Source organism: Coturnix japonica, chromosome 3, assembly GCF_001577835.2.
Source record: "Coturnix japonica isolate 7356 chromosome 3, Coturnix japonica 2.1, whole genome shotgun sequence".
Classification (NCBI taxonomy): domain Eukaryota; kingdom Metazoa; phylum Chordata; class Aves; order Galliformes; family Phasianidae; genus Coturnix; species Coturnix japonica.
Genome location: NC_029518.1, coordinates 11,638,096 through 11,664,464, shown reverse-complemented (window position 1 = coordinate 11,664,464; position 26,369 = coordinate 11,638,096). Strand labels below are relative to the sequence as shown.

Sequence of the window (26,369 nt, the reverse complement as noted above, 5' to 3'; positions counted from 1 at the left end):
TATTGAGGCGTGCTTTAAAGCTGGATAATTCTGTCTTGCAAGAATGTAGTGGAACAGATTAGAGCTTTAATGAGAAGGCTTTCTGTGGGTGAGGGCATTTCTATTGTACGTATTAGGATTGAGGAATCATACCTAGGCAAAGGCCTGGAGTCATTGTTGCAAAGAGCGATCAAAGGAAAGCCTGAAATCTGTACAATTGCTTGAAGAAATGTTATGGATTATAAAATAAATACTAGTGAAGTTTCAGTCTGTTACTGCCTATCTGATGAGCATCTGCAGTACACTGGAAAAAGGAAGTTGCTTGTTGGAATATAGATTGTGGGATGGATATCTCCATTTGCTTTTCTGGCAGCATAAGTTGAGTACAAATCTTATTCTGTCTACAGCTACCCAGGATGGATATGTAGAGAGCAGAGTTTCTAGAGTGCAAAAACACACTAGAAAAGAAGCATCTGATAACAACACACAGAAGAGGAGAGAATAGGCTATGAAATCATCCTTCCTAGATTTGCATCCTCCCTCATGCTCCCTACAGGACAAAGTAGGTTTAAGTTGGATCTCAAAAACAGCAGAAAGATGAAATCTGTAAAACCTCAAAGCTAAGGTTGAAATGTAGAAGTGAAAAATAACTACTTTTCTGTGAGGAAAATAAGCCAACAACATGAATATAAACAAAAATATTTATTTCAGTTTTTGTTTGTATTTTTGTGAGTGTATGTGGTGGGAAGTGTAAATGCGTGTATGTGTTCAATGCTCATAGCAGAGCTTATTGTGGCAAATACAAGCAGGAGAGATTTGGGAGACGCCAGTCTATATTTGTATGTCTGGCAAGACAATTTGGCTCTTTCTCAAATGTGTAATTTCTGTTGGATTTTTTAGGACATGATGGGAGTCTCCAGCTTTCTCTTAGGTTTTGCAAAAACATCTGCACTTTGAGTCAATACGATGTGAACAGAAGCAACTGAGATGTTGCTGAGGATGAAATAAATTGGAAATATAGAGTGTTTTTGTATGGAATACATGTGGTTTGGTGTCATCCATGAAAGTGAGACTTCATAAACTTGCCTGGAATTCCATCTCACTGTCTCTAAATATTTGAGGCGTGTTTTATTTTGTGTGCTTTATTTAATTTGTTTCTTCATGTAGCATTCAAAGCTGTGTGATTTCTGCAGGACAACACTGATCTGGAAACAACTTAAGGATATGGCATGTTTTTCATAGATTCAAATGCATATGATTAATGTTCTTACTGAAAACCTGATTTTTTGTTTCTTGCACTTGCCCTACACTATTAACAACTAAATAGTTATTCATAAAGCATGCAGTATTACAACACAGTCTCTGCAGTATTTCCAGAGAACTGTTTAGAAGCATAGTAATTATGAACACATTTTTTTTCCAAAGGAAATTGTATTAGAACTAGGATGAGGGTGTAGGTGTGTGAACTGTGATATGTGGCATACCTGGACTTTTATCTATACGTTTTGATTTGTTTCTGAGATTTTGTTTCTCTTTGTAGACCACAAATACTGCTTTTCTTCAGCAGTAGAGGTTTGACACTGTTCTGGGCAGAAGCTAGATTTTATTCATTGCTTCTATTGCCAGTTGTGGATTGAGGTTAATGTTTCATAAAGCAAAGGACAGTATCTGCTCATTCCACCAGTAGCTACTGCTAAGATATTTATTTTGAGTCAGAGCTAAGGTGATTTTTGTGCTGAATTATCCTTTTATTTCTCACTCAGGAGTGGAGGGGGCAATTAAAGATTTAGTGTGCCCTGACCTTTATTCTTTTCGTTGCTGGCATGAGTGATGTCTACAGTACTTTCTTGTCATTTATGAACTCTGTTTAGTAAATGTGGGGTTTGACTTGGGAATTTCCAAGGGGAGATTTTTTTTATGCGTGTTTTCACTTTTTTTATCTAAATATATTGAAACCTGCAGGCCAGATACTCAGTTGGTGTAAATCAGCTTAATTCCATTGACGTCAGTGGAGTGGAGCCAGCGGCAGATCTGACCCACTTCTTTAATCTGATCACTTGTCCATCTTATTTATTTCAAATTACATCAGAGTGAGCAGAGCCTTACCTCATTCACCATCACCTTGATGTAGGTACAGCCTTGCAAATCTTGACAGAATACTATGGTCACTGAGAAAGATGTAGAAAGCAAGAGTAGAATCCAGGCCTCTACTATGTGGAAAATGGAGCCAAGGCATCTGACAAATCCTGTTTTACTTAGTGTGTGTGTGATACAGCAAATTCTACCTTCTTCATAAATCCTGCAAAACCTTAACTTAATAGTTTGTTTTATGTGGTCAGAATATCTATTAGCTAATTATCTTAATAACATGCTACTTTTCTAATAAATCTCTGCACCTACTCTTTAAGTGGACATGAGAAGGTCAATGGTATGCTGGGATGTGTCAAGAAGAGCATGGCCAGCAGGTCGAGGGAGGCTCTTCTCCTACTTTACTCTGCCCTGGTGAAGCTGCATCTGGAGTTCTGTGTCTGGTTCTGGGTTCCCTAGATTGAAAAAGACAGAAGTCCCTTTAGAGTCTAGTGGAGGGACACAAAGATGCTTAGGGACCTGTTGCATGTCCTGTACAAGGAAAAGGTGAGAGACCTGGGAATGGTTAGCCCGGAGAAGGCTGATAATGTTTATAAATATCTAATGGGTGGGATTCAAACTGATAGGGGTGGATATTTTCAGTTGTGTGTAGCAATAAAACAATGGGCAGGAACTGGAACACAAGAAATTCTGTACAGACAGAAGGAAGGACTTTTTTTCCTGTGAGTGACAAAGCACAGGAACAGGTGGACAAGAGGAGCAGCAGAGTCTCCTTCTCTGGAGATACTCAAGCCCCATCTGCATGCTTTCTTATACAATCTGCTGTAGGGAAGCTACTTTAGCAGAGAGGTGGACTAGATGATCTCTAGAGATCTCACCAAGCACTAAGATTCTGTGAATGTATGTATATACATATTTTTTTTGGTTGTGAAGAATGGATGTATCAGTAGTGGTTGAAGAAATCTATTCTTGCCATTAGACTCACCTGGCGTTTGAACTGACTCTTGGTTGCTATTCTTATTTTCAAATAATAATCTTATTCAAATGTTCTATAAGCTTCCAAATGTGTGAACTACTAAACTTAGACTGACTGAATTTTCTGTAATTGTTAGTGCTTGCCCCTGAAAATTTAAACTAATACCTTTATTTCTTTTATGTTCTGTAACTTAGAAGGAAAATACTTCTACTATAGCAGATTCTTTTTCTTTGTAATGTAGCACAAATTTCTTTACCTACCTCAGTTGTTAGTTTATATTTCCCCATTAAAGGGAAGAGTTTCTTGTTTGTTGTCTGCTTCCTGTAATTGTTAATATTGACAAGGAAGAACTGATATTCTTCTTTCTGGGATCCCACTGTCTTGCACATTTGTGTCCAGCCTGAACAACCCATATTCTCAGCAGTCCGCTGATTCTCTGCAACATTATTTACTGTCCTACAACTCTGAAAGAGTTAGTCATGAACTGGCTGTTGATTTTGTACAGGACTTTCTCTAGTACTTCCCCTTAAGACTTTCTAAATGCCAAAATGATGTGAGCCATTGTAATTCTGGTATCTTTTTCCAAACACCAAATGTCATCTTGGCTTCTCATATTCAAAAACTACAGCTTGTTTTTGCGGAGCCCACAAGAATTGTGTCCCTGTTTGCTGTCTTTCTATCCATCAGAACTGTCACAGCCTGCTAAGCTTCAGTTTGGATAGAGTGGTTTCCTTTTCTTGTCATTATAATTTTTAACAGTATTTCTATCTTCCCCTTGATGCTATTATATCAGCTTGACACTTACATACCATATTTTCAGCTATCAGTTAATGAAAGAATACTTCAGTATTTTTATGTACTCTTTTGGTATAGTACTACTGTACATTTACTAATATACCTTCTGAGACTGAGTTAACTAAACTCTATGAATCTACAGCCTCAAAATCAGCTGTTACCTGAAATGAGGTTATTTTCCTGTTTGCTAGAAAGTTATTGCCTTTACTTACCTCATCTCTACTCTGTCATTCAAAATGGCTTAAACTTCAGTGGGATTTTTAAATTCTTCTTTATTCCAGACAAGATATTGTTGTTATTTGCTTTGCCTAGTAAGTCATGGCTCTCTGAAGCCACTACAAATAAAGAGGCCTAACAATAGTCTGTCTTTCCAACAGGCTATGTCTCTTACTGCTAGAACCTGTTTTGTCAATGAGTGTGTGATTGATACATATCGGAGGTTCTTTAAGGTACATTTTCCATGGGCCTTGAATCTGACACTTAGGTAATTTCCCTCTGGGATATACTATACCTGTTACCGTGTACAGTCACTGTGCTCCCTTTTGCTTTGATCTCTAGAAATAAGGATCATTATCTGCTGCACAAACCTGAAAAAGCCAGAGCAGAATCTCAGATCTTGTCTTCTGCCCATCTATGGCATTACCCTTTCCATAACACAAAAACCCTTTTCTTCTCCCTTATGTTTCTCTACAACAAGTTTTCTCTTCTCTGCAGTCACTGGTCCAGTCTCTACAATGTGCAGAGAAGCAAAGTTGGAGGGCAGATTTAATCACTGAAAGTGTAGAATGGGAACTCGTTTAAAGAAGAATTCTCAAATCTAATGGTAAACTTCAGGGAGTGTGCAGATAGCAAGAGAAAAATCTACAGTTCTGAAAGTAGCTTTCAAGATTTCTGCTTTTACAGAAGGCTGTACAATTGTTGATGGGAGCACATACTTAGGAACTTTGCTGGGTGAGAACCTTTTAAAATATGAGTAAACTGAGTAATTCAAGCAAGAACAAAAATTATTTTTTACAATATGCTTGTGAGAAAATCAAGCAGGAAAGCTTTTCTCTTACTCTGAAGAAAATGGATGAGGCAGAAAAATGGAGCAAGTAACTTATCTCTTGGGAGCAAGTAGGAAATCAGACTCAAGATTCAAAAGGTTATAGTTCTGGGCTTTGTCTCTTCCTATGACATTTTAATTTTTGTAAGGTTTTTTTTTTCATAGGATGCTATGCTTATTTTATTCATTTTTGTGTGTGCTTTCATAAACAGAAAGTAGAAAAATCATGATCCAAAGCTGAGACAACATTGAGTTCAAGAAGTACAGAAGAAACATAGCGAAGATGCAAATATATCTGCATCTTGTCAAAAGTTACTCCTTCATTTTCCAAGGAAACATAACTTAATTAATGGATTTTAGGTCAGACGGAGACTCAAGACTATCTAATATGGCCATATGTATTTTGCATGCCATAGAAATCCACTCAGTTATCTCTGAAAAACTATTTCCTGCCAGATAGTGGGCCAGATCATACCTCTGCTAACTTTAACTACTTCGGTTTCAAAGTAATAGTACACTCTAAAGATGTAGTCTGATTTGCCTGTTGTAGGTTTACTGTATAAAGACATAATGATTCTGAAGTCCATGAAACCTAAATAAGTGGTTTATGTATGTACTCCATTTATAATCCCACAGTTCAAGGGAAGGAATGGAAAGAGGTACAGGAAAATCAATGTTTAACTTGTCAGTTAGCAAGTCACAAGGAAGTGAATACCTTTAACACCTAGGATGGCTGGAGTAGGAATGTATGGAGTTGATAGTTATAGGGGGAGGGGATGTTTTAAAAAAATCCTTAAAAAAAAAAAAAAAGTCTTTTTGAGCTTTGGTTCTGTTGTGTTTCTTCAGTTTAGGAAGATATTCTAAATGTATATGAACACACATTTTATAGAAGACCGACAATCCAGACCCTGAAAGCATATAAATGCATACTGAAATCCCTCTTTCTGTTGGGCAGCGTGTCACTGTGTGCATAAGGCCTTTTCTGAATAGAGATATTTTCCTAAACTGGATATAAACCTTGTGTGCTTCAACTGTTTTAAGGGATTTCTGTTTTCTGGCATCTTGCTGCTTTTCTTCTTTTCTCTTTGAAAACACATCCGCTTTAACATCCTGTTGAGTTTCAAAGTATATTCCTTCACATACTTTTAGTTTCCAAGAACTGTGGAGTTTTTGGTTTTGTTTTTTAGACAAGGAAATTAACTGGAAGTCTATAGAAGTTCTGTGTATGATAAACGGAATATTTACTTCAATCTCTGGTTAAAAATCTCAGGTCTTTGTTGTACGGAAAAAAATGTAAATATCTTAATCTTTCTGAGGTGGGAGCCTCTCAGGTGTTTCCTTACTGACCATTACTGTAACACACTGATCTGTCTATGAGGCGTATCAATTTATCTTGTCTGGAGTAGCTGAAAGGACATTATGCATTGAATTTTCTCAGTAGTGCTATAAAATAACACATCTTGGTGAATGAAACTGGCTGCTTAATGTATGGATTTTCTGCCTGGAGTGATTTTGCTGAAATCAATAGCTCATTAGAACAAAAACAGTCCAATTCCCACAACTCGTATCCATATAAATAACAGATTGACTTCAGCAACAGAACCTGACTAAGTTATAACAAATCTTCTAAAACCGATGTTATATATTCAGATGCCCTGATTGCAGTTTCATTTTTGCTTGGTCCTTCCTATAACCTACTATTTTAACGACATTATTCACCTATCATTTCTTGAGAGAAATGTCATATTTGGCAAAATATATAAATTATAAACATAAGGTCTGCTGGTGAATCCTTTAAGAACACGACTTCATCCCAGCAAGAAACTTACTTTCAGAGAAGAATGCAAGTGTAAAGCTTTTTTCAAAATCACAGTCTAGAAATCCTTCATGTGTATTGTGATTCCTCAAAAGAACGATCAGATAACTTGGAAAGAAGGAAGCTTTTCATCGCAAGCATGCAAAGCATTGCTGTCTGGAGTTTATTGACTGTATTGATCTGACTTTTAAAAGACTCCCCAGCTTGGCATCAGTATTCTGTATATCAGTCATGCACTGGATCTGTCCTTCTTCCCTGTGTACAAGTACATAATAGATGTTAAATTATGAAGATAGGCCTTGCTGGATCATTAAGCATTGTGCTTCAAGGTGCGTTTGGATTAATGTTTTTTTATGCTCAGCTCTCATGTTGCTGCACTACCTGCTCAGGCTCAAGCAATCTTGGAAACCATGTCACAAGTTTTTCAGAATGTTCTCTTGGGAAGATTTTGTTTTTGTATCTAGAGGTAATAGTTTGAAGTTGTTTTTTTCTTCAAGTTCAGTGACAGGATATAGGGTGCTCTGTAGGATGCTTAAGTTTGGCATCTTCATAACTGTTCAATATGATTCACATCAGTTTTAAGGAGTATCTTGTTTTGTTTCCCACTTAGCATGATTTTAACGTGTGTCTCAGAATGCCTCTGAATATGTTGGTGTTTACGTAAGTGATCAGGGAATAAAAAGAAAAGGCAAGGATTGTGGAAAGGAAGGTAGCTGGATGATGAACTGGTTCCAAAGGACACCCTCTAGCAAAGATAGCAAGAGAGTAGAATTAGGTAAATTTAGCTTTAGTGTGAGAGAAAACAAGCCTCGTGTGTCAGCTGGGTCTCATGTGGTTTAATAAATTACTGGAAGGTGAGGAGAATGAAATACACCCCCTCCACATTCCCAGATCTGAGGAAGTCCTGGTCTTGTAAGGTATTTTTCAGTCTAAAATGAAAAATGCAGCTACTAGTATGACCAAGCATTTATAAATAACTACACACAGGCTCACTAGACCTTTGAGGCTAAGGGAAGAACTGACAGTCCATCCAAGGAGTTAAGATTGGAAATTGTCATTCATTTTGTGAAAAAATATAAGGAGCTGTTCCAAGTGCAGCAGGAGCTCAGTTCCCTGTGCAGACATGTCACGTGTTTCTCATGCACCTTCATGAGACTGCAGGATTCTTCCCAGATCCCTCAATTACAAGGAGAGCACGAGACAGCTTCTGCTACATCTGTTATGGACCCACACACATACAGATTTGAAAACTAAAATTAAGCTGATTTGAACTGATTGGAGACTTTCACCAGCTTGGGGCCCAAATTTAGGTCTCTTTCCTTTGTGCAGTGACTGATTTTCACAAGACCTATAGAAACTTAATTACCTCCTGGTTTTCTGCTTCTCCCTTGAGAGTTTGCATTTAAATGTGCCAGTGGGTTTGAAAGTTATTAAAGGGAGGCAGATGAACAGGCAGACGGCATGACTGCATAAGCCTCATTTCCTTAGGAAATCAAGTGGAAATATTTGTATATTTTATATACAACACAATATGGTTTGTGTCTGTCTATTACATTGAATGTTGTTGCTGAGCTTATATGTTTCATTATTGTGTTTCATCTAATCCCAAGTTTCCAAAAATATTTCTTTGGGGCCTTTGTGATTTCATTTCATGTATCTCATAGGAGCCTGGGACATGAAGGAGCATCCTGTGTTGTATTGTCCAGACTCCTGCTGAGGTACGTGAACTGTAAAACTTGAAAGAGAAGAGTACTGTATAATAAACTTCTGGTTGGTACAGTGGGAAAACTAATGAGACAAATGAAACCTACCATGTGGTCTTTACAAGGCTGGAAGTCACAGCATGGGGCAGTCCCCTTGCAAATTATGGATCATTAGCTTATCTTCTACAGCAGCAGCAAAGATGCTAGAGATTTCAGAGGATGAATGAATTTTCCCCTTTACAATGATGGTGTACAAAATATTCCCACTTTCTGTAGAGAATTCTGGAAAAGATCACTGGACTTTTTTTCATATGTAAAAGGAGTTTTCAAATATTAAATGTGTTTACGCAGAGGAAATTATTTGGCCCAGGGAAAGGAGAGATATCCCATGGCATTTAAATGTGCTCAAATGACATGTTGATACATGTAAGATGTGTTTGGCATTCCTTTGGATTTTCCTAAAGAAAACAAGAACCCAGAAGTCTTTCAATGAAGAAAGACAATAGATGAAAACTGATGGCAGTTTCTTATTATAGACAGGGCACAAGGAAACAATAATTTAAGGTTATTTCATTATGCTAGAAAGAGAACCTGAAGGTAGAATGTTAAAGTCCACAAATGTCTGTGTTTCAGGATCTGAGTTGCTTGCCTTAAGATGTTTGCTGTACTCTGATTGTTATTATTAAATATATTTCCTTAGTGTATGTAGATACTTAGAGATTGTTAAGGGCACTTCTAGAATGTTTATATTCCTAATTATCCAGACTGTTTCAAATCTCAGTGATGAGATGGCCTCTACATGGAGTTATAGGAGATTCAGCTGTTTTGAAGAAGGTACCGTCTGATAGAAGAAATAGAACAATAATGCACCTGTCAGTTTCTAGAAAATAAAACAACTGTTTGAAAATCTCTCTTTCGGGATTTAAACCAGCTGTGCTCAAAAATAGGAAAATCCTCTTGGAATTATTTCAAATCATTTTGCTTTTTGAAAGGAGAGTTTATACGTGCTTAAAGCATTGACAATTAAATGGTCTTGCTTTAGCATGACTGGGAAGACCATTGGCTGATTTCAGTGCTGTCTTTGGCTTGATTTGGCTGTGTTGCAGTTTTATCTTTTTATGTCTTTCCATCAGAGTTTGACTCAGACAGACAGGGAGTACTTTCAGCAAAATGATATTAAGAGTAACTTTAAGAATTTGAACAGACTCTTTGAAATCTGAAGCGTGTACTTAGATAATTCATTGGGTTATAAAGCACTCCACAACTGCACTCTGAGAATGTGTGGGACTTGACAGCGGAGATCTGAGCACCTTTGGCTTTGTGCTGTGTTCATACACCCAACAACTGCTCTGTAAGCAGTTCAGAAATAATAATTATGAAGATGGAGGTGGCAGTTTTCTTTCAGAAGAGCACATTTGCTACAAAAAATTGCATGCTTTATTTTAATTGAGAAGTTTTGAAAAGTAATTATGTGATCTAAATATTAAACTTTAGACCTTTAAATGCTTAAGCTCCTGACTGAATGAAAACTTATTTCTGGAGAGCTGTAGATATTGTTTTAAGGTGTTTGGAATGAGCCTAGTCTTGTAAACACAGTGTTAATGCTTTCAGTATGTTAATATTTAACAAAGAGATATTATTCATTAAGAACAGATTTTCTTCCCAACAGAATTTGATAAAGTTTTAATGGAAGACTTTGAGGACTACTAGATTTGACAGTGTTGCTAAAGTTGTTCAGTCAAGTCCTGCCTTTAGAAAACAGTCCTTTAACTAAAACTGTAGTAGGGAAAAGTTATTAAAAGTCCTTTTGCCCAGTGGAAGGATCCAGGCTGCTTTCCACTGCTAGGTCACCCATCAATGCTCTCAGTTGTGATGGCTTTAGGCAGATGTGACCCATTTCTATGACTCTGGCTTATGCAGCTTTGGGAAACCAATGCACCAGCTGTCTTTGAGCTTAGCACTCTGCTCTAAACATCACTAGGACTCATTTCTAAGCCCGTCTTATCCTTTTCTCATCTTAAATTGCAGATATTGTAACATGGTCAGCGTTCAGTGACTGACGATTCCAGTCTCTTGCTGCCTCTCTTTGCCCAGCCACTAGCAGCTAAATCCTTTTCCCCGGGTGCCCATGCAGTACCAGGGCTTTGTCATCTGAAGCTGAGGAAGCACATTAGAATTTTTTCCTCAGATTGCCTTTGGATAAGTGCACTACTTCCCATACTTCTGCCAGACCAGGGTCAATGTTATTTTTTCTAAAGTAATATTATAAAATACCTCAGGCCTGGTCCTATCTGTCTTGTTCACCTCACTGTTGAATTTAGTTGATTTGGGTGGAAATGAAAAACAAAGCTGTTTTCAGCTACCATTATATAATCTACACCGACTCTACTGAAGTTACTAGTTACTAGAGAAAAAACAGAATGAACAGATATTTACTTCTGTAATGAATGTAAAATGATCTTCATGTTCTTTTTATCAGTATGTGTATCGCAGTGCCATATAAAAGCAAATTTTCCACCATCAGCCTTAGAAGAAACTGAGTCCAGAAAGATGCCTGTGGTTCCATAGAGTGTCAGACCTAGAGCTGAAATTCTCGTTTTCCTGAAAAAAATGATTTTCTTTACAGGACTGTATTTCCTGAGGGAAGTACTAAAGTAAAGAAGGAACTGATGAAAAAGTTATGCATACTGATCACACTTGGAGAGGACAAAATTCTTACTGAAATGTTGTCATCTGTTTAATAGAGAAATCATTTTCATTAGCAAGGGAGTGTCTTTTAAGTTTTATTCTTGCTTTATATAAGCACAGTATACGACAGCCCTTGCACCAAACTGGTGTTTAAGATAGGATGAGCTAAAAAGTATACTTGTTTGAAGTTCATTACTGTATTCACAATACTGCTTTCCCATCCTTATTATGGGGTCATTTAACTTTAGCTTTAACTCCAAAAAAATGAAGGCATTGCTATTCCAGGAGTTAGACTGTCACATAATAAACATATTTCTGATAATAAAGATTGGTGTCATTTTCCTTGCAGAGACTTGCTGGGATGAAAGTTGATAAAAACTGCATGGAAAAAACTAACATCACAGGTTATTTTCTGTTGTTTTAAAATTGCATTCAGCACAATTCCATGTAGAAAAATTCATCAAGAAAAATCAGAAATGTTTTTTTTTTTCCTTAAAACCCAAAGGTGAGATTCTGTTTGTAATTCTACTACTAAGGAAGGTATCTCTCAAGGACCTTTTAAATATCTTCTAAGAGTAAAGACCTAGCTGTCCCTGCTGATGGGAAAGTCATAACGTGGCCTTTTTTCCTGATCACATTCTATTCTTTGCATGTGTGACAGATGTCAGTGAAGTTGAAAAGTGTCCATTTCCCAGCAGGATGCTGGCTGTTACTCAGAGTGCCTGGGCAGTGTACAGAGGCCCTAGTATCTCCTGATCCTGAGTGAAGGATTTGTAAAGAAAGCATCCTGCGGAGTAGAGGCCTGCTGCCTTTGAATAGAGGGCAGCTAGCAGCTCTATGGGCCTCAGCAAGAGATGCCACTGTACCATCAGGAAACTTTGATTTATTATCTGAGAAACTCACCATCCATCTGCATGACGAGGTCACAGAAGCAGCTTCCCTAATGTGAATCTGAGACCCCTATTATTTCCCACTTATTGCTACAAGCATGAAAAATTGTTCCAATTGAGAAAGTTGAGCTTTCAGGACTTGTTGCCATGGCTGAATTTATATGAATATTTAGAAGCAATGCTTATTGTGGTGTTTTGTTTTTTTTTTTTTAAATCTCTGGACTCTGACAATTTTCACAGGTTTTTGCTAATTAATGCCACTATTGTGGAGATGGAAGCAGTTCTGCAAACAAGCTGCGACAAATGGGATTTTTATTGCCAGTGGAAAAGCCTGGGGAATAATTAGCGGGTCTGCAGAGATCTCTTGATTACAGACATCTGCATTGGTAATGTCCAGACTCAAAGATCGCTGAGGGAAATATTTAGGGATTTTCACCTTAGGGCACATTTATGTTGTCAGCTACACCCTTCAAACTGCAGTTGGACAAATGTGGGAAAATATTTTGTGAAATGTTAGACCAATGAACCTGATATTGACTAATCTGGACTAGGGAAACTGGCTTTGCATTCCAAAGTACTGTCTAGAAGCCAAGACTTGCATATGTAACATTTTGATATCTCATTAAACTTGATTTCACAGAGATATTTCTCAGCACTGCATTTGAGTTGCAGTGTGTTGCCTAAGTTGCTTTTGCAGTTGTCACTGCTTTGCTGAATAGGATGTAGAGGAAACAAGAAGTCTGCTTATTAAAAACCTACACGACTCCTTTAAAATGGAGCACTGGGAAAACAATTCATGTCAACACAGGATTTATTAGTGCAGGTTGAAGAGTAACTTGATTTGGGATTTTCCAACTCTTGCCAAGTGATTCACGATATAAATCATGAATCTAGTTATAGAAGCAGTAAAGGTTTTGTCTTTTTAAACAGTAGGCTTTTAAAATGGCTAATATGGCATTTTATGCCTTCAAAGCAGATTTTTAAACTTAGGGGTTTTAAAAATACATTATCATATTTATTTTTATAGTGTTGGTTTCTGCTCTATTAAATGCCTTGTAAATCTCAAACAAAGGCTCATTCCTTCTCCTGAAGAGCTTACAGGGCTAAGATTTAATTGCTTTTACCAATTGACTGTATATAGGATTTAAAAATATATCAAATATATAGTCTTTGATTGTAAAGTACACATGGCACAATGTATATCTTTCTTGCCTAGAATCTTTCTCTGCCAGGATCTTCTCTGCCCCAAGTCTGCATCAGAAAATATCCTTAAATGTGTATTTAAACCTAGCTTTAATGGAAAGCCATTAAGCAAATGATTAATTTTAGGATACATTTCAGTCCCAGTGGCATCATTTATCCTACTTGCTGGTCAGGCAGTCACTTACAACAAAATTAAGTACTGACCAGACCTAATTCTGTATCCAAGCTGCCCTATAAGATGTCATGAGAAGCTGGAGTAATTCTTCTGGCTTTTAAGTCTCCATGTACACAGTGCAAATGTAGAGCTATGCCCTGTAACACGCCAACGTGCAAGTCTTCAATCAATCACCAGCTTTGTGCTGCTGGCTCCTGAAGTCCTGAACCCATGAAATACAGAAAGTTCTCATTCAAAGTCGACTGGCACTGTGAGGATTTGCTCTATCAGTTGTGCCTATGGATGACCTTTCTTTCCCCCTGTACCTCAAAGTAGACGCGATTTTCTGTTCTTCAGTAGAAAATTTCATTCATTTCCAAAGATCTCTCTTCATTTGACTTTTCTAGTCTTTCTGTAATGAGTGGAAGGAACAAATGGTTAGTAAATGAGAATTCAGATTTGCTAATGATCTTTCAAGTAACTGGAATGTGTATGACAAAGGTGTGTATTCATGAGCATTGAGTACCAGAACTGCTGCTTTGCTACTATCTGAAACAGAGCTTAGGGAAGTATGAAATAACACCAGAAGGAGGTCTTCAGTAGCCTTATTCTGACTCCTTATGGAGTCTTTCCTGAAGTCCTCAATGGCATCTGTGATGGTGTGTATGTTGTCACTGCCCTGGGCAGTTGCAAAATCCCAAGGGAAATTGTTTTGGAGTGGTGTTTTCTGGTCAGGCTGCAATAAATACTGATTTTGTGAAATATCAGTTTTTGGGGGGATGATGGTAAGGGGACATTATAGTCTAGAATGTCCTGAAGACAGAACTTCCATTTCTTACTGAGTGATTATTATTTTTTAAGGCACGGGGTACTTACATGTATAATCCAGATGACTTTGAACCCAAATTTGGTGCACTTTTCAGCTTAATTTAAGGAAATGTTTTCCAGTGGTTAAGGTGTGATTATGTGGCATATGTATCTGCGGTTCAGAAATATGATATGAATTCCTGTAAATGAAGTATTCAAATATAAATGTGTTTGACTGTTTTCTAATGAGCCTTGTTCACAGGCCCTGCAGGGTTAATTAGGTTCCTAGATCTTATCTTTACACTATTACACAAAAGGCAAAAACCTCTACAGGAACTGAATATACTCAGAAAGAGCAAATAAACCAGCTTAAATGATCACAAACTGACCAACCTTTTCTGCTTCAGCTCCCTGTATGCCTTCAGGCAATGGGGATTTAAAAGCACTGAGATTACAGGACCATAAAAATACACATTTACATTTACATGTGGTCACATGCAAAATTTAAGACTTGGAGAAAGTCGCAAAGGGAATGCTTAACTTAAGTAGTCAGGCACAAGCTGAATTAATGACACAGCAACCCCAGCAGAAACACAAGAAAAACATGTAAACCTTCATCTATTATTAGTTGCTGTAGCCCACACTCCAGAGTGCAGGGACGCGTGGTCATTAAGTTCTGCTCTTTTCCTCTAGATCTTTTAGCTGCTGTGTGAGTGGGAGCCGGGCAAGTGCTGAAGTATATGTAGTCAGTTCACACGAGAGAATTTTGTTTTGAATCTTGTTTCCTTTTTCAATGCTTAAATCTCTAGTAATATGAAGAAGAAAAAAAAGCAAGCAGAACCATCTTCCAGCCCTAAATAGGGAGATTCTGCAGGAGGGTTCTTTAAGCAGTGTGTTGGACACCCTAATCACATTGTGAGGGGCTAATAGAAGGCTGCCAGGATGCGTGCTGCTTCCTTCTTGCACTGATGGAGAGAATTTGCATTCCTGCAGCCACTGACTGTCAGGCTGACATTTAGCACCAAGGCTTGCACATCTGCTACGGGCAGTCCCTTCCCTTAAAGGTGGCACATCATCGTCCTGTAATGCAGGCATTCTTTTACCGAAAAGCTTCAGGATTAGAATTTCTTTCTTTTTGTTGTCTGTATCTTTTTTCCTTTTTCCTTTTCCCATTTTCTTTTTCTTTTTTCTTTTTTCCCTTTTCTCCTTGTTTTCTTCAGTAGGGAATAGATGATAATTTTCTCAGTCCTTTCAGAAAATCTACACCAGAGTGGTTCAGTGTAAGGAAATGAGTTCTGGTTGTGTAACTATGGATCTGCCCATGTGCACATGCAGAAACACAGAGAGTGCAGGAGTTCCCTGGGGAGAAGTGGAGTCTGTTGGTCTTGAGAAAGCTATGTTGAATTATAACAGCAAATTCTAGAAGGAGGATTTCTGAAGCAGGCCATTATTCAGCAGTTAATTTCAAATGGCAGATGAGTTTCAGGAGCTGGTTCTCTCTTTGCCAATCTTTATCCTGCAAAAATATATTTTAGTTTCTTTGTATACCACCAATTAGCATCTTAGGCAGGGTCAGATCCTCAGCTGGTCTGGCTCAGCGTAGTAATGGAGATCAATAGTGGTGCTACTTTATATCAGCCCTGTTTTTAGAATGCTAATTGTTTAACCTTGGAAAGTGGAAAGTATAGTGTTAGTTGTGTCACAGTGAAAGGGAAGTCAAGCTATCAAGAGGGATGAGATTTTACCCCATTAGCCATTGAATAAACAAAGGGGGGGAAAAAGGTCACGCCCTTATGTACGCACTTTTTTTATTGCACTTAATTAGACTAATTGAAGTCTGTGGCATTACAGATGTGCTGAAAGCTAAGTATATAAAGAAATCCTTACAGGGCAGGGACGTGGATTGTCAGACTGGGAAGAGAAATAAAATCAGATGGTCTTGTTGTTTTGTCTCTCGCCGGAGTTTTCTCCTAGGATTTGTTATGATTTACTGTCATTACATATTATGTAAACAGTCACTGTTTCCATGAAGTGGGAGGTCCTGCTAATCTTCTTCTGAGTAGCTATTCAGCATTGTTTGTGAACTTAGCTGGAAACATACATTCTTACTGTAATGGAATGACTGAGAAGCTGTAATCCCTATAGCCTCCAGTTATGGTTCTGACCCTATAAGATATGTAGGTGGGGTTTCCCTATTAACGCTCAACTAGTAAAGCTAGAGGAAATCTGGGACGATTTCCCTGCTTCCTGCCGTTGTTTCCTCTGTAGTAGATGCTCTCAACTCACCCAGATCAGCAATTGCCTGGCCTTAGGGCACATGAAAATGCTTTGAAAGGATACTTTATTTTTGGAGTTTAGGAATTAACTGAATGGCAGGTGTTTCAAAAAATATTAAAAATAGAGAATGAAGCCTCACTTTCTTCCCAGCTGCCTTCTAAGTCCTTTAAAAAACTGCATGTTTACTTCATCTCTGTCCAGCAAAATCTTTGTTACTTAGTTATAAGGGGTGTCCAAGGCACAAACCAATTCAAGCAAATGCATTGCTTATAATCTTGTCTGCACGCTGTTAGATCTTTTGAGGTTTCCTTAAAAGGAAAATAAGTCTATAGATTAAATGTTTTGTTCCTGAACTGTCCTGCTAGCCTATAAAGTACTGAATATTCAGTGAATCATAGAATCACAGAATCACCAAGTTTGGAAAAGTTCTACAAGATCATCCAGTCCAACCATCCACCCATCACCAATCGTTCTCATTAAACCATGCCCCTCAACACAAGGTCCAAACGTTCCTTGAACACCTCCAGGGTCGGTGACTCCCCCACCTCCCTGGGCAGCCCATTCCACTGCCGGACCACTCTTTCAGAGTAGTATTTCCCAAAGTCCAGCCTGAACCTCCCCTTGGACAGCTTGAAGCCATTCCCTCTAGTCCTATCACCAGTTACAAAAGAGAAGAGGCTGACCCCAAGCTCACAACAACTTTCCTGGTCTGGCCTTTAAAGACAGACATAAAGAAGGCATTCAGAACCTCTGCCTTTTCCTTATCCTCAGTGGTCTCATTCCCAGCCTCATCCAGTAAAGAGTGGAGACTCTCCTTATTCCTCCTCTTACTGCTGATGTATTTGTAAGAGAGTTTCTTGTTCCTTTTTACCCCAGAGGCCAGGTTGACTTCAAAGGCTTTTGCCTTTCTGATTTTCTCTCTACACATCTTAACAACTTCTCTGTACTCTTTCTGCATTGCCTATCCCTTATTCCACAGGAGGTAGATTCTCTTTTTCTCCCGGAGGCTCAAGAATAGCTCCCTACTCATCCATGCTGGTCTTCTTCCCTACCAGCTCTTTTTGCGGCTCAGAAGGACAGCTTGCTCCTGTGCCTTTAAGACTTCCTTCTTGAAGAGTGACCAGCTGTCTTGGACCCCTTTACTCCCTAATTCCAGGGGACTCCCCTTACTAGATATTATGTTCTCTTTCCAGCTTGTCATAAGTTTTCTGTGGTAGCACTGAATTGTTTTATCATAGTTTAATGCTCACCTCTAACTTTTCTAGTACAATCTAGCTCAGCTGAACCTAAATCCACATGCAAAATTTCTGATTTAAGTTTGGATAGTACTACATGCAATTTCTTCTTGAAGAAAAGCCCTGTCTTTCCATATTTGTTCCCTAACCTGTGCTGATGGTCTCACTGACATCTGTGGGAGTACTCTCAGAGTGTCCGAGAGTAATATAATAATTCTTTCTTTTTCTTTTTTCTTTCTTCAGTGCTGCCATTCCAGTGGAGACTGCAGTAGAATCTCCTTCCACGTTAGTCACCACGCTGGAGTAGGTTCTCTGGTTGTGTTTCCTGCCATCAGGTGTCACCCCATCCAGATGTCTGCAAGGAGGAGGTAAGAAATACACTCTGCTACCAAACATGCACATTCTGCTGATCTCTTGAAAACACTTTCCTGCAGTGGAAATCTCAGATAACTAACGAGGTATGCCAACAGCTCTCTGACTGTCCATCTGCTGATCTGTCAGCTTAAATATTACCTTTTATGTCTCCTTGAAAGCAATGGTTTTCTCCACCTATGGTTCTCAAAGAGGAGCTTTTCTTTCTTTTTTTTTTTTTTTTTTTTTTTTGGGCACCAGGTAAATTGTCAGACAAGTGATATAGATGGGCAGGATGGGTGTCTACACATGTGACTAGCAGAAAGAAGAATCTACTGTTTTGGTTGATTTTTAATGCACTTGCTGGTAAATGAAACAAATACATGATTTCAGTGGGGTGAATACACAATTTCAAGTTGGTGAGGGAGTTTGCATCTATGTGTATGAGCAGGGTGAAGGCACCTTGGTTGTTAGCAGGTGAAATCTGTCCAGAAGACATGTATTTTTCAAGCAATTACTTTCATGACAAATCTTTCAGCTCCTTAGGGCTTTAATTGCTTCTTCTGCTCTATACCAGCCATGTATTTTGTTTATAGATGATGTTATAATTTTGAGTCTCTATAGAGGAGTTTGATTTAAATAGATTTTTTTTTCCTTCCAACTAAGAGAGGAATATTTGAAATAGATTTAAGAAATAGACAGGAATTCTTAATTTGTTTCTTTATCTCCTGATGCAAAACATCATAACTCCCAACAAAGCCAAAAAATTAATAGTTCTTCACAGCAGGAAAAGCAGTGAAGTCAATGGGAGTTATTTGTATCCTGATGGGGAATATTCCTTCTGGGAAACTGTAAATCTCCTGTTTACCATAAGCAATTCATTACTGCTCTGGCAGTAATAAATCATTCAAGAGTTTGTAGTAATCCCTATAAATACTTAAGGGTACCTATGCTTTGATTATCATTTTTTTTCTAATACAAAAGTTATCGGTGTGAATTAACATATAGATTTCTACGGACATTTTGTTTATGGTTTACCCTTTTTTCTTTATACTACAGTACTTGTTTCAGATTCAGTGTTATGAGCAGGCCTGCTGCAGATCTCCTCTCCTCCAAATTTCACCCATTGCTCGTGAGAATTTCAGCTTCTCGATAAATAAATATTTTGGGTCGGGTCTTGAAAACACAGAAGTCCTTATTTGCATGTTATTTTTGGAACGTGCCCATGTCTTAGTGGAACTCACATACCACAAAAACTGATGGAAGAAATAGAGATGTAACTTCATGCCTTGGCTTTGAGTGCCAGAGGGGAGGGGAGCTGAGGAGATGGGAGAAGAAGTAGACAGATTCAGTGACTGAGCTTTCTCTGCAGAGCAGGAAAAAGGTTTTAGTCCTGACAGTAAGTAGAACAAATGTAGCATCAAAGGCATGTGTCTTCCGAAGGCAGCAAAATATCCTATCAGGCTAAAACAAACTTTGATAGCAGCACTGGCAGATTGTAGCATGCTTTGCTCTCTCTGTCCTGTTTATCCTGGCTTTTTTTTTTTTTTTTTTTTTTTTTTTTTTTTTTTTTTTNTTTTTTTTTTTTTTTTTTCCTGGGAACAGAGACTATTTCTCTCTCAACTTTCTTCTATTTCAAGAACAAAGAACTTGTGCCCTTATGGTTACCTTTAGGGGCATCTCTGCTCCTAGGCTGTGAGATTAACTTCATTGTTATTCTTCTAATTAGCAGTCTATTCCTGAATTGCCTGTGGAAAAACAAATGAGAGGGTTTTACTGACATTTCAGGCCTGTATTGAACCATCCATTGAACCATGCTCAGATACCTACGGTTTCCACTTTCCAACCATGTGCAGGTAGAAAAGATTTCTAGACTGGGGTATTTCTTGCCTTTGGACTAGCAGATTATGTGCTACTTTACAGGCAGAAATAGTCTGAGGCCATCTTTAAGTACCAGAATTGGGACTGACCTGCAGAGAAAAAAAAAAAAGAGTATAGAAGATCTTTGGGATAAAATGTTTTAATTTTCCTGCCATCAAGAGTGTTATGGCTTTATTAAATATATTCATTTCAATGGGTGACTTTAACAGTACTGAAGATCTTTTCCACACTCATGTCAGTGAACTGCATCTCAGATTACAACATTTTTCTCTAGACCCCTTAATGTAAGAAGGTAAAGAGTGACTGGTCAAATCCTCACAATACGTTTCTAGGATTTAGGAAAAAATATGAAGGGGAAAAATCACTTGTAATGAATGCACAGGCAGAAGGTATTTCTATATAAATGTGTTTAATGTGGGCTTATCCGTGAGTGGGTACCTCTGTGAAGCCCCAGTGGGGCTAACAATGCAGGTTTGTGGTCCCAGATGATTCAAGGTGGAGAATTTTCTAGCTAATCAATCAGCAGAGCTTCACAGAATTTTAACCAAGGCAAGTAGAGTAAAATGAACGTGTGAAAACCTGGTTGTCTATGCAGACATCTCCACTTGATTTTCTTGGCAATTTAATAAAAAGTATAAAACAGAGCCAGGTTTTGGTCACAGAGTAAGCTTATAGTTTATACAAAGAACCAACAATTATGAAGCACCCTGCATTGCTTTAATCATGTGATTTATATACCATTAATTCTTTAAAAAAATCCTGTTTGAGAGTCAGCTATTTGATCAAGTCCTTATGCAATATAAACAGCTGATTATCTTCCTATTGAAGATTTTTCATTGGCTCTCTTGTTTTCCTAATAGCAGGGGCCTGTGTAATTAAATACTTCATTGCATTGTACTGTGAGGTTAGTTTGCATATATTTTGTATAATTATTTTGTAATTTTCTTTTACAAGAAAATTTTACAAGCCTTTTGACCATTTGCTGAATGTGACTGGAACAATATGAAACCTTTCAGTGACAGATTTGACACTTTCTGCTTCCACTGTGGTATCTTCTATCAAACACTAACCTGCTCATAAGGAGACTGTAAAATATTGATAAGAGCATAGAATCATTAACACAAAATAGTTTTCCACATCCTGCTACATAGCTACTCGTGCAGTTGATGTTCAACTTTGGCAGTGTATCATTAGAGATGTGGAATTCTGTTTTAATCAAATATTACAAAACAAGAGACAGATCCTCATTTTGTGCAGCTGTCCTGGCATTTATTTTCTGCTCAGTTGCACTGATTTTTCACCCTCTGAAAAACTTTGTCTTTGGAGCATATGAATTGAGGTTACTGCTGAGCTTTCCAGTGATCTCTTGGAGGCTTGAGGTCCTGTCTCCACTTGGGTAATAGACTGCAGATGCTGTATGCCTCTCTACCTGATGAGCTGTCAATTTGCTGGATAGATAAGCTGTCAGAGAACTGAGGAGGTTTCAGTTTGAAATCTTTCTTGGTTTAAAAAAATAGTAAAAGTGATTCTGTGAAATGTCTTGATTTCACCAAACCAGCATTTTCTCCAGCAATGATCAGTTCTAAGAGAAGCTAGATGTCCATGTGTTCAGCTAAATTTTGGAACACTGCTACTGTACTTCTTTTGAGTGACAACGGTTTGGGGCCTCTGTGATTAGAGATAGCATTGCACAGTCAGACTTGTTCAGTGGTGAGTCATGAGGCAAGGAAACAGGGCGAGAGTTCAGTACATAGGGTAAAGGCCTTGAGTGTAGAAAAGTTAGTGCTAGCAGGGACTCATTTTAAGATCCCCAGAATACTTGGCATTACGGGATTAGTATGTATATGGTTATGAGGTACACTACATGGAAATTAATAAATGAAGTGGCCAGCTTAAATTCAGAATGCTAGCGTTAACAGGCAGGGGATGTGTATTCTGGAACTTCTATTAAGGGACCAAATGGCAGAAATGGCATTTTAATTATTGTTGTAGAGGTACTCTTTTCAGTCAAACGCTTGGTTTCTGACCACTTTTATCTTGATAACAATTAGAAAGTGTTCATGTGAAGAGTCCTAAGTAATTGGAACTGGATCTTGACTCTCTAGAACTCAGTTGGAATTATGCTGTTTGTTTCATTAAGAATTAGGTTGAGCCTTTAGGAACAGAGAGTTTAATTACTACTAAAATGGAATAGATCCAGTGCACAGATTCTTTCATCAGCCTTGAAAATCTGTCTGGTAAAAGCCAAGATGTTTTAAGCAGAACAAAGTGTCCACAAAAAGCCTAAAACGTTCCATCTCTAAATCTCTTCCCTGTGTATGAAGGTGGCCCTGGTTGATACGCTGAATAGTTAGCAGCCAGGATATGTTAAGTCTCACAACCACGTTTTTGGGCCAACTGACAGCAGAAGAAAGTTCCCGTGTGAATGCTGAGTGATCTGGCTAGCTCTGTTGAGCCAAACTGTTTCTTCAAAGACCAGACAGTGCTGAACTTAGTAACATGAAAAATGTGACTTTTAAAAATTCTATTTTCAGTCCACAGCTGGATTTGCAGTCAATTAGGATGTTTCTTTTCTCGTGTTTTCTGGATAAAATATTACCTTAAGTTAACCAGCTTATGTTTTATTCTGCTCTGAAACGATGGGAAATCAAGCCTGCATTTTTATGAATTTTCAAGACCAAACTTTTCTTTCTGATTTTTATAATTAATATCTGCAAGTGATCAGGACCTGAGGTTTCTGCTGCTTCCTGCTAAGATGGAATATTCAGCCGAACACTGATTTTAAACTCAGTTGTGTCTTAGAAATCTTGAATAATTACAGGCTGTTGTTCACTTTATACACTTATCTGAAATGACCCTGACTTGGGGGAAAGAATATTAACATAATGAGAGATCTCAAGAAAATTTTGGTGTCAAAATTATTCTTGTTGTGGTTTTTGTAATTTGGTTGGTGTCGCTATTCCACATCAGAACATCATGTGGGATGATGTGAGTTAAGGAGACAATTCTCTCCTCTCCTCTCCTCTCCTCTCCTCTCCTCTCCTCTCCTCTCCTCTCCTCGTCCTCTCTCTCCCTCTCCTCTCCTCTCTCTCCTCTCCTCTCTCCTCTCTCTCCTCTCCTCGTCCTCTCCTCTCCTCCTCTCCTCTCCTCTCCTCTCCTCTCCTCTCCTCTCCCTCTCCTTCCTCTCCTCTCCTCTCCTCGTCCTTCCTCTCTCTCCTCTCTCTCCTCTCTCCTCTCCTCTCCTCTCCTCTCCTCTCCTCTCCTCTCCTCTCCGTGGACAGCCTTAAATGGGCATGGGGGGAGGGAAGCGGCAGCGGAGGGGAGGTGGGGAAGGACCGGAAGGGCAGGGGGTTTTCGCCGGGTTCCCTGCGAGGAGACAGCGTGGTTGGAACTTCCCACCTCCCACAGCCCGCCGGTGAGATTTGGACTTGTTTTTCTCCTTGTTGAAACTCTCTCGTTGTTGTTTAGTGTCATTGGGTTCATTAAACTGCCCTTCGTTGTTAGATCGTTCTCCCCCCCCCTTTTTTTTTCTTCATTTTTTCCCCTCCTAGACCCCATTCGCAATCTCCCTCACCGTCCCCTCTCTTGGGGCGCATGTGGCCAGGCTGTGCCTCCATGCAGTACCGCGCTGTTAGAGCAGGGAGGTACTTTGTTCCTTCTCTCCCTGTGTATATTCCCGCTGTCACGGAGTGAGCTCTGGAGAGAATTCCATGATAAATGTCTAGAAGTATATTTTTTTCTATTACAGGGCACATAGAGTTTGTTTCTTTTCCCAGCGTTTCTCTTTAGCTGCTTGCCAGCAAGCAATTTGAATTTGACTGCAACTCAACTCAGTGCCATTTCCCTAAAAAGTGCTGAGTAATTTTTTTAAATTTAATTTTATTTTTTTTTCTGCTTCAAACTAAGAATGTACCAACAGAATTCATTTCATAAAACTCAATTGTGAAAGGAGGATGCATATGTAACACTGGGTCCACTTTCTGATGTGACTGTCAAATATTCTTTCAAAGCCCACACATCCAGCGTACCTCTGATAAGCAGTTGTAGGACTATGTTGAAGAATACCTCTCTTGATACATCTGAAGTAAACACCACGTACTGCTCTGTCATTACCTTCCTTCTTCATGGTTGGATGTGGTTTTTTTTTGGAGACAGAACCATAGTGTAATCTATAGGCCTGGGATTTCTTGATTTGGCTGACATCAGGCTTTTCTTTTAGTAGTGATTCTGAGTTGACATCAAGACTTTGGTTCTACAGATTACAGCATTTTGACAGTTTGTTTACACATCCTGTTGGGAACATTTCTTTCACTGATAACTGCAAGGTAGATGGAATAGTTGCGTGGCTTTGGACTTGGAATATGTGGGGTGTGATCTATGGACATTTGATACAATTTGTGTGTGTACAAGGAGCATTCTAACTGGCCATTAAAAGAAAGGTCAGTAACTACCTCTATTGTGTCATTTCTTCCATTATACAGTGGGAAGAATATCAAATATGGTTAGGTTATTATTCCATATAATTAATAGAAATAAAGTCTGAATATGAGTAGATTGAGATGGAGATAAGTTAGTATGGGTCTAATATTTTTTAGCACCACTGTAAGTATGGAAACATGCCCATTTCAAAGTCTCTGTATTTAACAGCTATGGATTTGAGAAAGGAAGAACAGGCTTAAACTTAACAGGTGTAAGACATTTTATTTTTAGAAATAAAAAAAAAATTAAAAAAAATAAAATAAAAAAAACAAAAAACTGATAGAAGTAGTCAGTATGGGTTCAGTAAGGGGGGAGATAATGCTTGACCAGGTAGCCTTCTGTGCTACTGTCACTCGCTGGGTAGATGAGGGGAAAGCAGCGGATGTTGTGTACCTTGACTTCAGCAAGGCTTTTGACATTGTCTCCCATAATCTCCTTGTAGGTAAGCTTAGAAACTGTGAGATAGATTAATAGACAATAAGGTAGACTGAGAATTGGCTGCCTGTCAGGGATCAGAGTGTTGTGATCAGTAGCACAGAGCCAAGTTGGAGGCATGTAACTAGTGGTGTTCCCCAGGGCTTGGTGTTGGGTATGATCTTGTTACATACTATCAACAATTGGGATGAAGAGAGAGAAAGTGCACTCTCAGCAAGTTTGCTGCAGATACAAAGCTGGGATGAAGTGGCGTGCACACCAGAAGGCTGTGCTGCCATTCAGCACGATCTGGACAGGCTGGAGAGCTCAGCAGAGAAGAACTAGATGTGTGACTGTTATGTGATAGCTGAGTAACATTCCACATTAACTGGTAGTAATGACAAAGGAAAGATTGGTTGTAAGCACCTGAATGACTCCCCTTTGATCCATAAATCAAAGCGTATGTGCCCAAGCCTTATTTTGGTGGAGACAAGTCGTGTGCTTTTTGCAAGACTTTTGTGGAATAGTAGAGGGAAGTCCATACACTTTTAGCATCCCTGTTGGAGGAGGGTAAAACAGGGACTTTCCTACCATTCTTACACACAGGGTTTAAAACTTAAAGCTTTGTTGTGATGAAACCAAGACATGGAAAGAGAGCTTATTTAACAGTGAAAAGCAGTTTCGCATGGGCCAGGACTCCATTTCAGCCCAGCACTGTCCAGTCACTCTCTGCCCCAGTGATGCTGTAGAATCTCTCTCACATTCCTACACAAACCTACCTGGCCCAGCGCTAGGCCCTGCTGAACCAACCCTGACAAGCAATATGATGTCTTGCCCTCAGCCCCAGCCCTGGGCCCATGAACTTGGCTGGGGCTCAGGACTCTGGGTTCTGAGCTGCTCCTGGCTGCTGCTGCAGGCTTGCCTTGCTTGCCTCATAGTCTGTCCACTGGCAATGTCATCACACTCAGCAGCTGGTCCCTGAGATATTAGCTGGCCCTTGTTGCACCCTGACATGGCACTTTCCTTGCCTTGTTCTCCAGGCATGGCTGAATTGTTTTCAGACTGTAAAGCATAGTTTCAAGGCTCTGAAACATTTAAATTATTTGGTGCCTTTTTTCTGGCACTACTTCTTTCTCTGAAGATGGTGTACATCTTCAGATGCTGTGTGTGCAGTTCATCGTGGGTATCTAAACTCCTTCTCTGTGAGTCAACTTCCAGGAAAACAAGGTAGCAGGAATTCCATGGCATGTGGGTACAATTCAAGAGAAGGTGTATTTGCTATTTCTTCAGTGTATTAATCAGAAAACTTCTCAGAAAACATTTCTTCTGTTCCAGCTTTGTTAATTGGCCTGATTATTAAACCATTGGTGTTTGTAATACTATGGGTTGCCAAACAGTGAACAAGCTTTTGGCATAGTCTTGTACTGTTTTTTACTTTACACTGGCAAGTATTTAATTGTTTGGGAATTGATCCAACATACACTGCCCTTCCCATTATTGGTTGCTAGAACAGCCAGAATGTTTTGTAACTGCCTGTTTTAAAGACCGACAACTGCATTTGAAGTGTATAGTCTGTATTTTGTCAGCT

At 38.8% G+C, this 26,369-nt stretch overlaps 1 long non-coding RNA gene across 1 annotated transcript; it reads right to left on the bottom strand.

The window, feature by feature from the left end:
• Positions 1 to 17,924: 17,924 nt before the first annotated feature.
• Positions 17,925 to 19,973, bottom strand: LOC107310978. The gene is made up of 3 exons (XR_001553812.1): positions 19,838 to 19,973; positions 19,676 to 19,755; positions 17,925 to 18,011 (listed from the first exon to the last, which is right to left on the bottom strand). It is a non-coding gene; the product is annotated as an uncharacterized LOC107310978 (long non-coding RNA).
• Positions 19,974 to 26,369: the final 6,396 nt, after the last annotated feature.